Source organism: Cricetulus griseus, chromosome 5, assembly GCF_003668045.3.
Source record: "Cricetulus griseus strain 17A/GY chromosome 5, alternate assembly CriGri-PICRH-1.0, whole genome shotgun sequence".
NCBI lineage: Eukaryota > Metazoa > Chordata > Mammalia > Rodentia > Cricetidae > Cricetulus > Cricetulus griseus.
The window spans coordinates 85,579,108-85,595,608 of NC_048598.1; the positions used below are offsets into that span (position 1 = coordinate 85,579,108).

Consider the following 16,501-nt stretch of genomic DNA (forward strand, 5'->3'; position numbering starts at 1 on the left):
ACATAATTAAAAATAAGATAAAACTATGATGTAAAGACAACACTCATCAAAGCCTAATATCTGTGCTGTCCAAGTATTCCACGTGTTATATTGTGTCATCCTTACAGCGCACCATAACATAGGTATCTATCATCAGTCCCAGTTTGTGAATAAGGAAACTGGGCTTCGGAGAGAAGGAGGTCATAGATCCAGCCAGAGTCTTTGTTAGACAGTTTGCCTCCAGAGTCTGGTATCTTTTAACAGTCTTGCTATGCAGCGTCCTCTAGGGCTTTTTTCTTATGAAGTCTTTGGGAGAAAGAGTGGAATCACTGACTTCCAGGTGTCTAGCCAGCCAGACCACAGCACAGGAAGCACAGCCTTGCTCCTCTGTAGCCCTTGGAGAACAGTGGAAGTGTCAGGATCTTCCTGCGATGGACGGGATAAAGATTTAAACCAACCCTCTCTCCTCCGTGCTCCCAGCACTTTCTTGTTGACATGTGCAGCAGCTGGTTGGACTAGCTATGTTTTGGCAAAATTTTGACACTGGGATCTGCCTTTGTGTGATTTTTTTTCACATCTTATATGCAAGCCTGGCTCACACATTTTATCTCAATAAACAATGTTTCATTCTGAAAACTGAAACTAAAAACAAGCACAGATCTTAATCCTTCCAGGTGAAAATGAGTGATGGGAATTTTAGACATCAGATTTTAGTATTTTAGAATACAGGTTGGAAAATTTGCCTTCCTTCCTTCATCTTTTCTCCTTCCTTCCTTTCTTCCTTCCTTCCTTCCTTCCTTCCTTCCTTCCTTCCTCTCCTCCCTCCCTCCCTCTTTCCTCCTTTCTTTCTTCCTTCTTCCTTCGTTCCTTCCTTCCTCCTTCCTTCCTCTCCTCCCTCCCTCCCTTCCTTACTTTAGATTATTTTATTTTATTTACGTATGTATGAATTTCATGTGGATATTTGCCTTGCATGTTCAGGATCCAGAGGAAGCCAGAAGAAGGTATCAGATGTCCTGGAGCTGGAGTTAACCAAGCGTTGTGATCCTCTGTTGGGAATGGGACTCAGGTCCCCTGGAAGAGTAGCAAGTGCTCTTAACCTCTGAGCCATCTCTCTAGCTCAGCATCACTGTTTTCTAGCTAACCTGTTCTAGTTAGTTAGAATGGACCCTTTAGGGCCTGTTCTGGCCTGGTCAGCTTCCTATTCCTTTTGGTCCAATCTTAGGGTAGTCTCCTGGCCCGGGCTGGGAAACACAGCTGGCCCTTCATAAACTGACTCAACATCCAGCTTGGCCTCAACCCCAGCCTCTCCCCAGCTCAGGGCAGCCAATCCCTAGGACCACAGAAATCTTAGCTCTTCTTAGGAAGAGTCATTGTTGACCTAGGATAGCCAGACCAGAAATTCTGCAAAATGCAAATGCAAGCACTTTCAAGCTATGGCTTTGTGTTTTCAGTCCCGGCCGCCTCTTTCTGCCAAACACAGTAATGTCCAGATGGAAGGAATTCATCTCAGCAGGACCATGTGTTTCCCTCTGTGACTTCTCCCAGGACCCAGGTCAACAGCCCGAAAGAAACTGCTTGGAACCAGGCTTTGCAGGGAAGCAGAGCCTTTGAGATCCAGAGCAGGGTGGGCATTCTGACCATGGAGCCTGAGCCTCTAACCCCAGGACCTCTAGAAAATGTGGCTTGTTCAGGCGCCTCCTTCTAGACAAATTCAGGGGAAATATTTGTCCTAGATTTGAAATTGCATTGCGATCTGGGGTTCAAAGCTCTTGGGTCTGGAAGGAGATAGCATCCATATTTCCAGCTTTCACTTCAGGGACTTCCTGCATGTCTTCCTCTTTCAGGATAAAATGATGGACTTGTGACTGGACACATGGGTGGAAACTATAACTCACTCTTTTTCCTAAGACCCCCTAAGCTTTTGCGATCTTGCCAGACGTAGTTATTTCTCCCTTAGTACATTGAACCCATCACCAGGACAGACCTCCATGTCCTTACCCAAATCACACCCTCCTCCCACACAACATGGCTCGTCCAGCCTTCACTTCCCTCCTTACCCTAGAGGTCTCTTGACTCTTGGTGACTGAACTGTAATGTAGCATCCACCCGCATTCAACATTGTGACATTGTCTATTGTTTCTATAAAATGAAAAAAAAATAAAGATGTTTTATAAACAGAGAAGGGCTGGAGGAAGCAAAAACAAGACAAAATATTGATTGATCATTTCTTTGATTTTGAGATAGGATTTCTCACGTTGAGTCCCCTGTGTCAGCATCCCCAGTGCAGGGATTAGGGTTGAAATGGTGAGTTCAAAGATATTTACCCTGAAAAACTGGGCAGAGAGACAGAGCAATAGAAATTGGGCCGTCTGGGGTATCTTTTTTTTTTTTTTTTTTCAAGTAAGAATTAGGCAGAGGGAAATTTCATCTTTATGCCAATTGCTTGGGAAATCTATCATCTCACTTGCTTTCTTGGAAGGTCAGATAACAGTTTTGGGTTGATTTTTTAGTACAAGCAACACCATTTTGATTTTCGGCCTAGTGTATTGGGACTTAATGTAACATAATAAAAATGGCCTTCTATAACTTTTGTTAGACAATATGTATATCTTCTGCCCCAGACACCTTTTCCCCCCCTCAAAACAGGGTTTCCCTGTGTATCCCTGGATGCCCTGGATCTTGCTCTGTAGACCAGGCTGATATAAAATTCAGAGATTTGCCTGCCTCTGCCTTCCCAGGGCTGGGAGCAAAGGCAGTGTGCTGCCACTATCACCTGCCATGCCTTTAAAGATAGAATCTCACTATTGTAACCCAATACAGCTTCCCTAGTATTGGGGTTACAGGTATGGGGGACCAGGCCCTGCTCTCGAACACTTTTTTGCTTCCTCCCTCCCTCCCTCCCTCCCTCCCCTCCTCCCTCCCTCCCTCCCTCTCTCCTTCCCTTCTTTCTTTCTTTCTTTCTTTCTTTCTTTCTTTCTTTCTTTCTTTCACGGTCTGTAGACCAGCCTGGCCCTGAACTCACAGAGATCTGCCTGCCTCTGCCTCATACATGCCACCGTATCTGACCCAAGCACCCTTTAAAGCAATTCTATCCAATAGAAGTTTTAAGTGAACCATGTATGTAACATAGAATTTTATATTAGTCCCATTTTTAAAGTACAGATAAACCCAAAACTTAATTTTAGCAATGTATTTTATTTAATTCAATGTATGAAAATTTAAAATCATTATAAGATTATTTTACTTTTTTGGCCAAATTCTGTTATGCATTTTTTGTTCTTACCTGCGTGTGTGAATTTGATTGCTAAGTTTTCACAGAAAATTCAAAGCTTATCTGTGTTTAGGCTTGTTTTGTTGTTGCTGCTGCTGTTTTGCTTTTTGTTTGTTTTTGTTTTCCAAAACAAGGTTTCTCTGTGTAGCCTTGGCTGTCCTGGAATTTGCTCTGTAGACCAGGCTGGCCTTGAACTCACAGAGATCTGCTTGCCTCTGCCTCCCCAGTGCTAGAACTGAAGGTGTGTGCCACCCCCCAGCCCTGTGCTAGGCTTAATGACTTCTGTCCTATCCATCTGCATTTCCCTTTGACAGGCTCCAAGATCGAGCCCAACAAGCTAGGGCATCCTGGGAGTTAAGCTCCTAGCATCTGGGAGTTCACAGAGGAGTCCTTTGAAAGTAATGGCAATGATGCTGAGTTTACAAGGCACAGCAGAGCCCATTGCTCCATTGGAGGAGCATGCCTAGAAATGAGCAGAAACGCAGCTGGGGTTGGAGGAACAGCCCAGTGTGCAAAGGGAGAGAGGCTGGGAAGCAGAGCAGGGGACCCTGTGCATCCCAACAGAAAGAAGCTTCTGTAGGAGCAGGAGCAGAGGAAGGGAGTACAGAAAGAGGGGACAGGTAGGACTCTAGGGGCTCCTTAAACTGTTCAGCAGTCCATGCTTCAGTGTCACAAGGTGGCCTGCCTCTCAATGGCATTCCTCCAGATATTCCAACCTCTTAGGATGAGAGCCTCAACATGTCTTCTAAATCACATGCAATCTTGGATCAGTGGACACCTATCTGTGCTGAACAGAGCTTGGGCAGAGGCCGGGAGAAGCTCCTGCACCATCAACAGCCAAGGCTACATCTCCCAGGGTAACCAACCTCAACAGAAAGGCTAGACAAGCACACCTTGCCAGTGTAGACCAGAGACCCAAAGAAAGTCATGGATGAGCTTAAATCAACCCTTAGGTAGTTACAAGGAACAGATCAGATACAGTGCGTGTGCGTGTGCGTGTGCGTGTGCGTGTGCGTGTGCGTGTGCGCGTGCGCGTGCGCGTGCGCGTGCGTGTGCGTGTGTGTGTGTCTAGGAGGGGGAGGATCCTGGTTGTCATGACGCTGAGGGCCCTGAGTCTTGGGATGTCATCAAGGCTGAGACCAAACAGGGGTGAGGCTTTGAGAGGAAACCGGAATAAAAGGCCAGCCTTCGTGGAGAGTTCCACTCCCCAAACAACCCCCCCCCCCCCCGACACACACACCTGTCCTGGAACACTTGCCTCAGAATGAGGAGATCCTCAACTTAGGGCACCAGCACCCAAATAACTTCAGAAACTGGGGGCACCCGTGGCCTTTATGTTCCTGGTTAGGAACGCCAGGGTTTTAGGGCCTAAAGCCCATTTAGCCCAAGGCCATCTTGTGAAAGAAAGAGCCGGAAACAGACTCACAGTCAAGTTGGAACTAGGTCTGGTCTCAAAGGCTTGAAGTAGACTCACAGTCAAGTTGAAACTAGGTCTGGTCTCAAAGGCTTTTTGCCTCTGTCCCTCCCTCCCCTCAGGCTTTTTCACTGGTCCCTCATAACACATGGTCCTGCCTCCCACTTTCATTCTCGCTCAGCACTGAACTCTTCTCATGACTCCTTCTTCCAGGAAGGAAGTATTTCCGTGCACAATTGATTTTAGAAACATCGGAGCAAACTCTTGGTGGGGTTGACCAGGTCTTCCGAATAGGGGCACAAAACAGGCAAAAACAAAACAAGACAAAAAGTCACAGTGTGTGGGTCTTTGAGATGTTTGAAGTCAGGTGGTGGCATTTGAAACATTGAACAGGATTCAACTCACAAGACTGGTTGGTCCCCTGGAGTCTTCTTCGCACCCTGGAATTTGTACTTGCAATTTCAAGTTTCAGACACCAGATGGCAGCGCTACTCCGTCCGAATTAAAGATTGCTTGGCCTGCAGAGATGCCCCAGACTCATTCATTCGTTCATTCATCCCACAAGTATTTATTGAGTGTTTACAATGTGCTGAAAACATTTCTAGATCCTTGGGATACAATATTAAATTCGATACAGAAGAAAAAAGAAAAAAGAAAAAGGCGCCTTGCCCTCTGGGCGCTTCCTCCTCGAGCAGGAAGACAGTAAGGAGAAACACATCTGGTATGAGGAAGGGTGAAAGAGAACAGAGCCTCCCAGGAGAAAGCTGGGAGTGTGAGTCTAAAGCAGACATCAGAGACGATAAAAGAAGCGATGGAGGAGGGGTAGGATTGCGACAGAGGCCAAAGCCAGAGGAGGATTTGTGGAGGATGAGGCTTGTAACGGGTTTGTTGCTATATTCGTTCCTTGTCTTGTTGCTGTGATAAAATGTCCCAGAGAAAGAACTTAAGGAAGGAAGGAAGGAAGGGTATATTCTGGCACACAGCTTGAGGGTACGGTCGGGCCGTGGTGGGGAAGTGTGGCGGCAGGAGTCTGGGATGGCTGATCTCACAGCATCCACAACCCTCCACCATCAGGAAGCAATGACAACAGATGCGGCTGAGTTTGCCCGGCTCCTTTTCATGCCGATCTCGACCTCAGCCCATGAAATGGTACCACCCCACGTTATGGTAGGTCTTCCCACCACAATCCATCTAGACAAGCCCTCATGATCACGCAGAGATTTGTTTCCATGGTGAATCTCTAACCCAGGAGCTGACAGTCAAGATGAACCGCAGCAATCACACTTATCAGGTGGGGAGACTGACAATCAGAGAGGAACCGAGACTGTCTCAAGCTGAGAAGTCTAAATCTGGGGGACCCCAAGTCTCTCCTATCTTATCCTGATGTCCCATGCAGTCCTGGGACCACATGCCTCATTTGGCAGGGCCACAGGTATATCAAATCCTACCTGCCTTTCTCTTCTTTTCACAGTTTTTTGGACTAACCTTCAGTTATTTGTAGTTGTTGAGTTCTTGACAATAAAATATTGATCAGGAGCAAGGTTTATCGAAGCCCTCCCCCATCTTCCATGAACTCTCCCTTTGTGTGTCTGTGGATCTAGAGGAGGCATGGCTCTCTAGAGTTCCAGCGAACAAGTCAGTCCCCAAACAGAGGGCAACTGAGGGCCATGGAAGTGAACTCTCTTAGTCTAATTCCTGCTGCTGTAACAGACAAGTGGTTTAACTCTGAAAAAGAAGTTCTTCCTCACAGTTCGGGAGATTGAGATATCCAAGAGACCTTCTTGCTATATCATAGCATCATTGGGAGCATCATATATTAAGAGAGAGGGGGAGAAGGAGGGAGGAGGAAAGGGGAAGGGGAGAGAGAGAGAGAGAAGGAGGGAGAGGGAGAGGAGATGTAAAGAACAGACTTCTATTTTATAACAAATCCACTCCAGAGAGAACTAGTTTACTTCCTCAATGAATTAACCCATTCATAACAATTGGGTCCCATGACCCTAGGTTCACTTCTGTATCCCCCATGTATCACTCACTTCTTAAAGTCCCCCTTCCTGTATCATCACGGTGACAGTTACATTTTAGTAAGTGTCCTGGAGAGGTCATTGAAATCCTAGCGTCTGGAACAGCATGAAGAGGGGAAGCGGTGTGTATAGACATTTCCCCAGCTTCGAGTGCCTGTTAGTAGAGGCCCCTTCCTTAGTGAAGTGATTTGTTTGTCGTTTAAGGAAAGCACTCACTATGTAGCCCAGGTTGGCCTTGACCTTGCAATCGTGTGTTGGTAGCTTGAGAACATACTCACTCCCTTTGCTGAGATTGGTTCTGAGATTAGACACAATGCGAAGTCATGCTTACGACTCAAGTTTCAGCTACCAAAGAGTCTCTTTCTCCAATATCTGAGTGATATGGACCAGGGCAGCACAGAGGTTCTGGAACCAAGGCCCAAGGGATAAGGAAAGGAGTCTCTGGCAAGATGAAGCTAATGTGTATGGGAAATAGACAAAACAAGCAAAGAAATCACACTCTCCTACACCATTCAGATCTTGTGCAACTCCAGGCCTAGGGCCACCTTGCCCAGTGACAAAGGACAGTGTATTATCCTTCAATAGTGTCCCAGCTTGAGCATGTCCTTCAGAACAGAGTTCTGAGTAATAAGTAGTTGTTGAACTAATATACCATGCCCTCCTACTTATTGTCTAAGCTCAGAAACTGGGATAAAATGGTGAGCTAGTTAGACCCTAGCCCATGTCTCATCCCCCCTCCCATCCACCTAGCACAAATGTTTGCGGTGGAGTGTTGACCCCTGGTAGCTGTACAGAACAGCCCCGTGAAGAACTAGACCATATTTGTCCCCTTTCTCAGGGTTGGAGTTTATCAGCAAGAAGGAGGAAATGGAGTTTCCTTTGTCCTTCTTGGTTTTTGAGTTCTTGGGGTTTGAACTTTCCTTATCACAAGGAGGGAAGGAAGTCTTTGGTCTGTGTTTCCGGCTGAAGGGAGAAGTTGTCAGGGTGGGGTGGCCCCTGTGATTCCGAGGGCTGTGACCACCCGAGGGTGAGCAGGTGTCTATGGATGCGGCCAGGGGAGAAGCACAGCCTCCTGGGCTCTGAGGCCTTTTAGACTGAACAGAAGTGCTAGAGAGTCCTTGAACCAAAGGTATGGGCCTAGGACTCTGTCCCCGTAGACTCTGAGCTGTCCAGATCCCAGACAGTGAGTGGAAGGGGCTGCCCTGTGCCTTCAAGAGAGGGACCTGGTCCTCTAAGGCTCAGGAACCTTGAAGAATGAAGCAAGTCCCCAGTTCGCATCTCCTCCACAGTGGCCCAGATTCCTCTGTATGAGTCTCTTGGACAGCTCTAGGGATGGCTGTAAATTGACAATTAAGTCCCTTCTGCCTGTTTCCACTGACCACCAAACCCTGACACCATCTGCAAACTTGGCCAGCAACTTTCTACCATCTTGATAAATAAGGGCTTCTTCGGAAATTTTAAGAGACATAACGCTTATTTTTAAAATTAGAGAGATGGACACAGAGAATGCATGCATGCAAATGAAGGGCTGAGGACAATTTTTGTGAGTCCATCTAGTCCTTTTCCATCTTGTTTTAGACAGTGTCTTTCTCATTTCTGCTGCTGAACAGAAGGCTCAGGGACTTCTGTCTAATGGCTCTCCCCTCCCTCCCTCCCTCCACCCCTCTTTCTCTTTCTCTCCCCTTTTCCCCCTCTCTCCCTCCCTCCCATCTCACTGTAGCAGTGCTGGGATTACAGGTGTAAAGCACCACATCCTGCTTTTTATATGGGTTCCAGGGATTGCAGTCAGGTCAATGGGTCTGGGGTCTGCAGAGGAAACAACTCTACTTGCCAAATGAACCATCTCCCTGGCCTATAACACTTTTTGAATGCTAAACTTTCTGATTTAATTTGTAATATATTTGATTTCTCCTTGATATGAAGTATGAAGTGAAATTTCAGGACCCTGTAAATTCTTATAATGAGAAGGTCCAATCATTTCAGGAGGAGTCGATAATATTTCTTTTCTCTTTGTGGGGTTTTGCCGACACTCCTAGATGTAGTCATAACAGGTTAAATGGAGAGTTGGGAATCTTGCTTCCTGGGGTATGCTATTCACATATTCATTTGTTTTTATTTTGCTTTGGTGTTTTGTTGAGGCAGGGTCTTGGTGTCTTGATAGAAAGTGGAGTTCAGCCTTTGTCTCCTGCTGCCTGTGAGTGGCACCCACCATGTCGGGCTGCAGTCAACTTTCTGTCAGGGCAAGTGCTAATAAGCACCAAGTTTTGAGTCAAAGTTTCAGGCTCTCTTGGTCCTTATTATTTATTTTCCCCCGAGGAAGAGAGCAGCACACACATCTTAAGTAGGACCCTAATTGTTGCCATCAGGTCACCTACCTACTTATTCCTGAACCTATCAGTTGCCCAAGAGAATTGGGCATGGCAATATCCAAGCTAGGCCATCTTGTTCCATCCCTCATCCAACCTCAAGTGGCAAGAATCACCAGCTCCCACTTTATAGATGAGCAACTGAGTTGGGGACAGATTAATTTCCTTCTCCCAATTGCAGTGAATAACCTCTTGGAAGTTGGCCTTGAGTTGTGGGAACCTAACAGAATAGAAGACTTCTGAGACAGGATTCTGGTTTGTTGGTTTCCAAGTCTTCAAGTAAGAAGAGCACAGCAGGGGAGGGTTTTCCTACCTCCATCACCACTCTACATCCTCTCTTTGAAAAAAGTCTTACTGTGTGACATCCAGAGCAGTGGCAGCCATTATTTATCCACGAGGAGAAGACTTAGAAGGTATTCAGACACTGACCTCTCAGAGTCATGCTCAATATGACTGAGACCTGCCTACTTCAAGATTTCTTCATAAGGAATCAGAAACCCTTTTGTGGTTCAAGTTCTTATTAGTTAGGGTTTCTGTTACTTACAGAAAGACACTTGGGTGCTGCTTCAGGATCTATGGAGGTTGGTCAGAGGGCAACGTCCTTGGATCACATCTAGAGAGGTTTTCCTGGGGCATCCTGGTAAGGAAGAACTTATTATCCTGGGCAGTGGACAAGAATGACTATGGATAAGACAAATGATGTTAGAGAAGGGAGTGTCTGGAACACCAGGAGAGGAACAGGGAACCACCTCAAGATTCTCAATATGGGGCAGAGAGAACAGGGAAGGTCCCCTTACCACACACACACTTGGGGGTGGGGTGGGGATAGGGCTTTAGCCAGAAAACATGGAAGCAGACTGGCAGATGGAACAACAAAGAACAGAGTGCGGTCCAGCAGGGACTTCCTGTGGCTACACTACAGAGAGCCTGCAGGAAGGAAGGAAAGGCTGTGGCAGGGACTCAACATGGACTATAAGGATCTTAATTTAGATCACACATCCAGGAAGATGCTAGGAAACGGCTAACGATGGTCTCTCGCCCTGCAAGGCTTTGTCTTACCCAGGCCCATCCAGCTAGTTTCTTATTTGCCTCTCCAGGGCCAAGTGTGCCCCACCTGGAGTCCCCTGAGAGAATTCCCACACAGAAAGAAACAACAGTACTGAGTACTCAGTAGAGTGGCTCAGCAGTTAGGCCTCTTCTCAGCTGTCACACTGGGCAACAACGGGTGGCATTTGCTAATCCAGGATGGATGTTCCTACCAAGGCTGATTTCACCAACATTTTAACAACTTTCACACAGACTTGCTTGGGAGCCCATACTATCGTCCCTGGCATGCTTTAGACCTGCCAGTTACAACCTGTAGTCTCTCCCATCTACTCAGTTAAGTCCCTTTGGGTCTTCTTTCTGATGACAGGTCTCAGCTCTTGTCTCCACAGCTGGTCCACATGTATACCTAACTTGATTGTTTTTACTTACTGTCTTGACTTCCAAATAATCCTGTCCCCTAAATCTCTGCTGGTGACCTGTCAGACAGAGGTTCTAAAGAAAAAAGTCGTGGGAGCTCTCCCTCCCTCTCACCCTGCCCCCCTCACAAGCTCAGAGGCATCCCAAGGCAGACTATGTCCCTCCTATGTTCTTGATGAGCACTCTCTGCTGCCTTGACTTGCTTCCCAACCTCAGAGCACGAACAAACACACCCACTTGACCCTTCACCCTTGGTCTTCCCCACACCTGCCCTTCACAGCCTGTGTGTCAGAACAATGTCCTTCTGGTGCCTGTTCCCCTGGGTTCACACCTGTGTACTGCCCATCCTGCTTTTATCAAGGGCTTATCACATTCCCACCGCCCAAACCCTAACCACCCAGCGACCCACAGAGCTCCCAGGCCAAGTCCCACCTCCTCTGGCACACCTCTGCGGCCCAGGTGTCCTTGTCTGTTTATCCCTGCCCATCCTGGTTGTGACTGCATTCTGGCATTAATGTGAGTAGCTCTGATCTGATGATGTCTGTGGCCAAAGAACATTTCTCTTTCAGCACTGTCATACTGTCCCAGTGCTTCCTGGTAGAGACCTCTAGGCTCCTCTGCTGCCATGGACATTTCCTGAGGCCAGGGCTGTGTGTGTACTTCACCCAGAGAGGGCAGAGACACCATGGAAGCCCAGGATGCAGGCCTGTGGCGTATTTCTTCAGTCACGACAGCTGAAGATATTTGTTTCCAGAGGCAACAAAGTTCAAAGCAAGATCTTTTGTGGGCACGTGCACACGTGATTGCGTGAAGTGAGTGCGTGCACATGTACCCATGTGAGGCCGGAGGTCAGTGTCAGATTTTGGGTACCTTCCTCAGTCACTCTCCACATTATTGTCCAGACAGGATTTCCCACTGAAACTGGAGCTCACCCATTCAGCTAGCTTGGCTGGCCAGAGAGCCCCAGGGATCTCCTGCCTTCACCTTCCTACTTTGGGGAGCACAGACTTGTGCAGATGAGTTTGAGTTTTTACATGGGTGCTGGGGATCTAAACTCAGGACATTCTGCTTGTGTGGCAGGCACTTTACCCCAGGAGCCATTTCAGTAGCCCTCAAGAGAGAGTCATTCACATGGCCCATGTCCTCACACTTACCAGCAAGACCCATGGCAAAGAAGAGACACGGCCACTAAAGAAAGGATCCAGAGGGGATGTGCACTGGCCTAGAAGGCAGGGAAGGCAACTGTTAGCAAAGACAGAAGACTGGGAAGTGGGCTTTTCTGGCTCTGAAACAACCCACTCCACCACAAGGCTAAACTCCAGGGAGGTCAGAGGTCAGGGAAGCTTTGAATGGCCCTGGAGGATGGGACGAGCTCTTTATCCAACCCCTAGGCCAGCCGCTGGCCAGCCTCCCTTGCAGGGAATATGGCCTCCAGCTCCAGCTGGAACCCGCCAGCAGGAATGTTCTCGTGGTTTTCCTGTTGGAATCATCTGGGCAGGAATGTTCTCGTGGGTTTCCTGTTGGAGTTCCATGAAAAGCGCTTTCATTCTTCCAGCTGTGTGCCCTGGAGTTTGTGGGGTGTGGAGTCCAGGGGGATTCCCAAGCCCAGCCCTCCTGGTCTACCCACAGCCTTGAGGCATCTAATTAGTGTAGAAACCTGGAGCAGTGACCAGTGCGCAACAGCATCAGCAACGGGGAGGCGGGAGCTAAGTCATAGCCATTTCCAGTTAGCTGCTGGGAACAGGGAGAACCTACAGGCGGCCAACCCTGAGACAAGGGAGGAGGTGGGGTCATTCTACCTGGGCTTGGGATCTAGTTACTTACTAGGTGGCTGGCCAGTTCCCCAAAACTCTAAGCCTCGGTTTCCTCTTCTGAATGGTAATGAATATCTACCACAGAATTGTTGTTACAGTCAGTCACAAGACAGGCCCCTTATCTTTCCCTGCACCTGGGACCCTTGGTGTTATCTGGCCATCCATTGCCTTTGCCGTGCCTTCATCTTCCAAGGGTTTTCTCTATTCCTATCCTAAGACCCCCTTCCTGTTCCTAACAGTGCCAGATAGGTGTCAAAGGTGACAGTTTGTGGCCCCACCCACCTGCAGGTAACCCCTCCCAGCCACCCCTTGGGATGCTGGGCAGGCTCAGGGCTTGCTTTGGACCAGGGCATTTGGGGAAAGAGATCAGTTGGCAAGAGTGATGTGACCAAGGCTCGGGTCCTAGGACAATGACTCAGTGAGTGTCTCATTTTGCCCCTTTCAGGAGAGAGCAATCTGGAGAGCTGTCCCATGCCCTCATCTCCATCGTCTACCCCGTCCTTCAACTCATCCTCTCCTTCACCTCTGTCTCATCATCCTCACCCTCATCCCCCTTACCCCAGCCTCTTTCTGGTTCTCTGCATACTTAAGTAGGTGCCGATGTGATGTCAGCACACTGTTTCTATGGTAATGCAGAATTCAGGCGTGGAACCGGCTATACCCTCTCGTGGATGGCAAATCTGAACTATATGCAGAGGGGTAGGGTCAAAGGTCTCACTCCCACCCCACCCTCCCCCATCCTGTGCAGTCCCACAAGGTACCACCACTTGCTAGCTTCATACGGATCCTTCCACAATGCCCTGATATAAATCTGAACCAACAGAACCATACAGTCAGATTTCTCTACTTCCTGCCCAGAAGGGAGGGTGTGGCACACACCATTTCTTCAAGCTTTCCCCCTTCCCACGAATGTAAGAACTTCTCCCCAACTGTTCATCAAGAGCCCCTAGTTCTTTTTTGAATGCTGACCTGCTTGGAGCACACTTGCCTTGGCCAGACACTGTACTGAAGGGTCCATGTGGGCTACCTTATCTACCAGCACCCCATCCTCATAGCCTGGGGCACCATTTTCCTCGATGTGAAGCTGAGTGGCCAGCCTCATCCAGACTACAGACAGTTAGTTGATTCTGCAAACAGTGCTCCCATGGGCTATTCCTTGAAGTTCCAGAAGTGTCCTCCCACCCACAGCAAGTGACTTGAAAGGTTACCCTCTTTGGGTTCTGCTGGAGGCTGAAACAGCATAAGCAATTCCACATGGTCGGTTAGCACATCCCAACTGCACTATCTGAAAGCAGAAGGAGTCAGGCGGGGTTAAATGATCCAGTACACAGGCCACTGTTTCATGCCTGACAACTGAGAACAGTAACACCTTTTCTGGATGAGGACATGAGGTTCTGGGGTGGGAGGATGCTGGGGGACACACGTTTGTAAAGTCCTAGGGAGACAGGTTGTAGTTCAGATCTTGGGGCTTCCTTGCTTCCTGAGTAGTTCCACTCTCCTTTGTGTGAGTTCCTTTTCTTTATGCCATGACAAAACACCCACGGAAGACACTTTTGGTAGAAGGTTTGTTTGCATTCACGGTTCCAGCCCACCATGACACAGGAAGCAGGTTTTACATCTCCTGAGATGAGACTGGCTACCAGGGCCTCTTTCTGAAAATGGAGTAAGGGCTGGCCTAGGTCCCCAGGTGGCCACTGTGGAGAGTAGCTAGTGGGAAGGGGTAACTTATGTCGCCTCCCTTACCTGGGATCTTCTGGGACCTGCACAGTGATGCTGTGTGCTGTGTAAGTTACCATCGCTGCTAGGAGTCCTCTCTCTCCAGAAACTGGCTTCAGAGGCAGCCACGATGATAGAACCACCCATGTTTCCTTGCAAGTATGTTGGGGGGTTGGAGTGATCCCTGAGTTTCTCATCAGTGGGAAAGCAGGAGGAAACAGCAGGATACTGGGGGCCCTGGTGGCATCATTGTATTTGTCAGGGCAGGTGAGGTCCCTGCAGCCATCTTGGATAGTCTGTAGCAGAGAAGGCGCCATGGGTGGATTAAGATAGTCTCAAAGGCCATCTAGGTTTGAGTCACATGATCCTACCAGCTCTGCATTTTCCTCCTGGAGCCTTTCTTGCCAGGCTCCTCTGCCTTCCCTCCTCCCCTCCTCTCCTCTAAGATACCTACCCTTGCGTCTCCCTAGGAGTACTAGAAGTGATGACTACCACAGCTGCTACTTAGGGACTCCTCGCCTCACACATCAGAGCTACTGTTGATGAAGCCCTTATGGTATGCTTCCAAATTCCAGGAACTTCCAAATTCTGTACACACACACACCCTCAGCTGTAAGGAAGGGGGCTTTTCATGGGTCACCCAGGGCAGCCTGTGGATGGAGGCCTGTAAGCTCCCACCCCTGGCTTGTGACTCACATTACTGAAAGAGAGAGAGAGAGAGAGAGAGAGAGAGAGAGAGAGAATCCCCACTCTGGGCACCCCTCTGTGCTGGCCTTCTTGAGCAGGCAGGCACCCTCCATCTGTCTTGACATCCTAAACAGGGCAGGATCATCATGGCAGAAAGCCCTCCCACTCGGCCTTACTGAGGTCTCCAGGGATCTTCTCCCATGCCTGCCTGCCTGCCTGCCTCACTTAGCATTGTCTTTCTAGACCTTTCATCTCTGCTTCTTCTTCCTCCTTCATCCCTCTTTCTTCATCCCTCCCTTCATCCAGGAAGAGTAGGGGAAGCCCCTGGAGCCATCGTGCGTGATCCTGTCATAGAGAGGATCGCCATGGTATGTGCTCCTGTCAAGCTGAAGCCCTAAGAAACCCCATAAACAGGAATGCTTCTGTTAAACTAGCTATATTGTTCCAGCCCCAGGGGTCCTGTTGGCATTTAAGTAGCCTCATCTCAGTTCCAGATAACACCGCTCCACGGATCTGAGGACAAAGTCTTTTCCCCTATGTGTGACCTCAGATTTTTCTTGTAGGGATGACCCCAATGGACCCAAATGCCTCCTCACACTGGGGCCACCAGAGCAGGTTTGAGTCTCCCTCAGCGGCTGGGTTCTGCCCTCCTTGCAGCTCCGCCTCTCCTTTCCCAGGCCCCAGATCTAAGGCCTGTGGTCACTGCTGACCAGCATGTTGTGGCAGGGGGCTGCTTCCCAGACACACCCTGGGAGAATCCCCTGTAGGGCAGAAGGACCAGCCAGGGAAGAGTTTACTCTTGGACAGCACAGCTCTTTCAGCGGTTCTTGAAAGTTGCGAAAATGTTGGCTTTGTCTGAGCAAGTTAAAAAAAAAAAATCCATGCCACCTCCCACAGACGACACTGTTTCTCAGGCCATGGAGCCACAGTTGGTAGACAAATAACACATTAAAAATAGCCCGTGTTTCCCAATCTTACGGCCTCTGGGGGCTGCAGGGAGAGGCCTTGGCGGAGTGGGGGTTTGCCGGCCCATTGTTTGCCTGCCCTGGCGAGGGTGGGTGTGGGGGCTGTTCGTAGGCACAGTAATTCCCGGTCAGAGGAGGGAGGAGAGTGAGTTCTTGGCCAGGATGAGCCAGATAACGCACACTTGAATGGAGACGCTGTTTGGTGTTTATTTTTCCTTTCCTGGGCCAAGAAATATAGCACACTCCATCTTGAACTTCTGTTTCCATCAGCTCCCCTCTCCCCCCCTGCCTTTTCTCCCCCCCCCCCCCGCCGCCCCAAAGCGTGCAAGAGAGACGGAGATACAGAGTCTTATTTCCATCTGGGCTCTGGCCCAACAGCTCTGACAAAAAAGTTACTTAAGTCATATTTCCATCATCCGCAGATGGCTGTGTATTTATTTCTCACCGAAGTAAAATCCCAAATGGACTGCAGATATTTGCACGAGTCAAAACTGCTTCCTCCCTGCAGAGCTGGGACGAAGCTTTGATCCCTTCTGAGAAAACAGAAAGGTTGGCTCCAGCCTGGCAGCCATGATATGCCATAGACCCTGCTGGGGTGGGATGAGGTCTGGGGTCCAGACAGACTGACCATAAGCCTCAGGTAGATCTGATGCTTAGGAAAAAAAATGTCCTAGAGGGGAGCCAAGCGATGGGGAGGGGTGTCAGAAGTCAAAACAGGAGGGGTCACTGGGCAGGTGACTGGCCCAGAGTAACCCTCTGTCAGACCGCAGCCACCGTCTGAACTCTGAGCAAGCTGGTGTGTGG

At 48.8% G+C, this 16,501-nt stretch overlaps 1 long non-coding RNA gene across 1 annotated transcript; it reads right to left on the reverse strand.

Moving 5' to 3' along the window:
* Positions 1–922: 922 nt before the first annotated feature.
* On the reverse strand, positions 923–5,314 carry LOC107978511. Its single transcript, XR_003485780.2, has 3 exons — positions 4,677–5,314; positions 2,037–2,118; positions 923–1,050 (listed from the first exon to the last, which is right to left on the reverse strand). It is a non-coding gene; the product is annotated as an uncharacterized LOC107978511 (long non-coding RNA).
* Between the last annotated feature and the right edge of the window lie 11,187 nt (positions 5,315–16,501).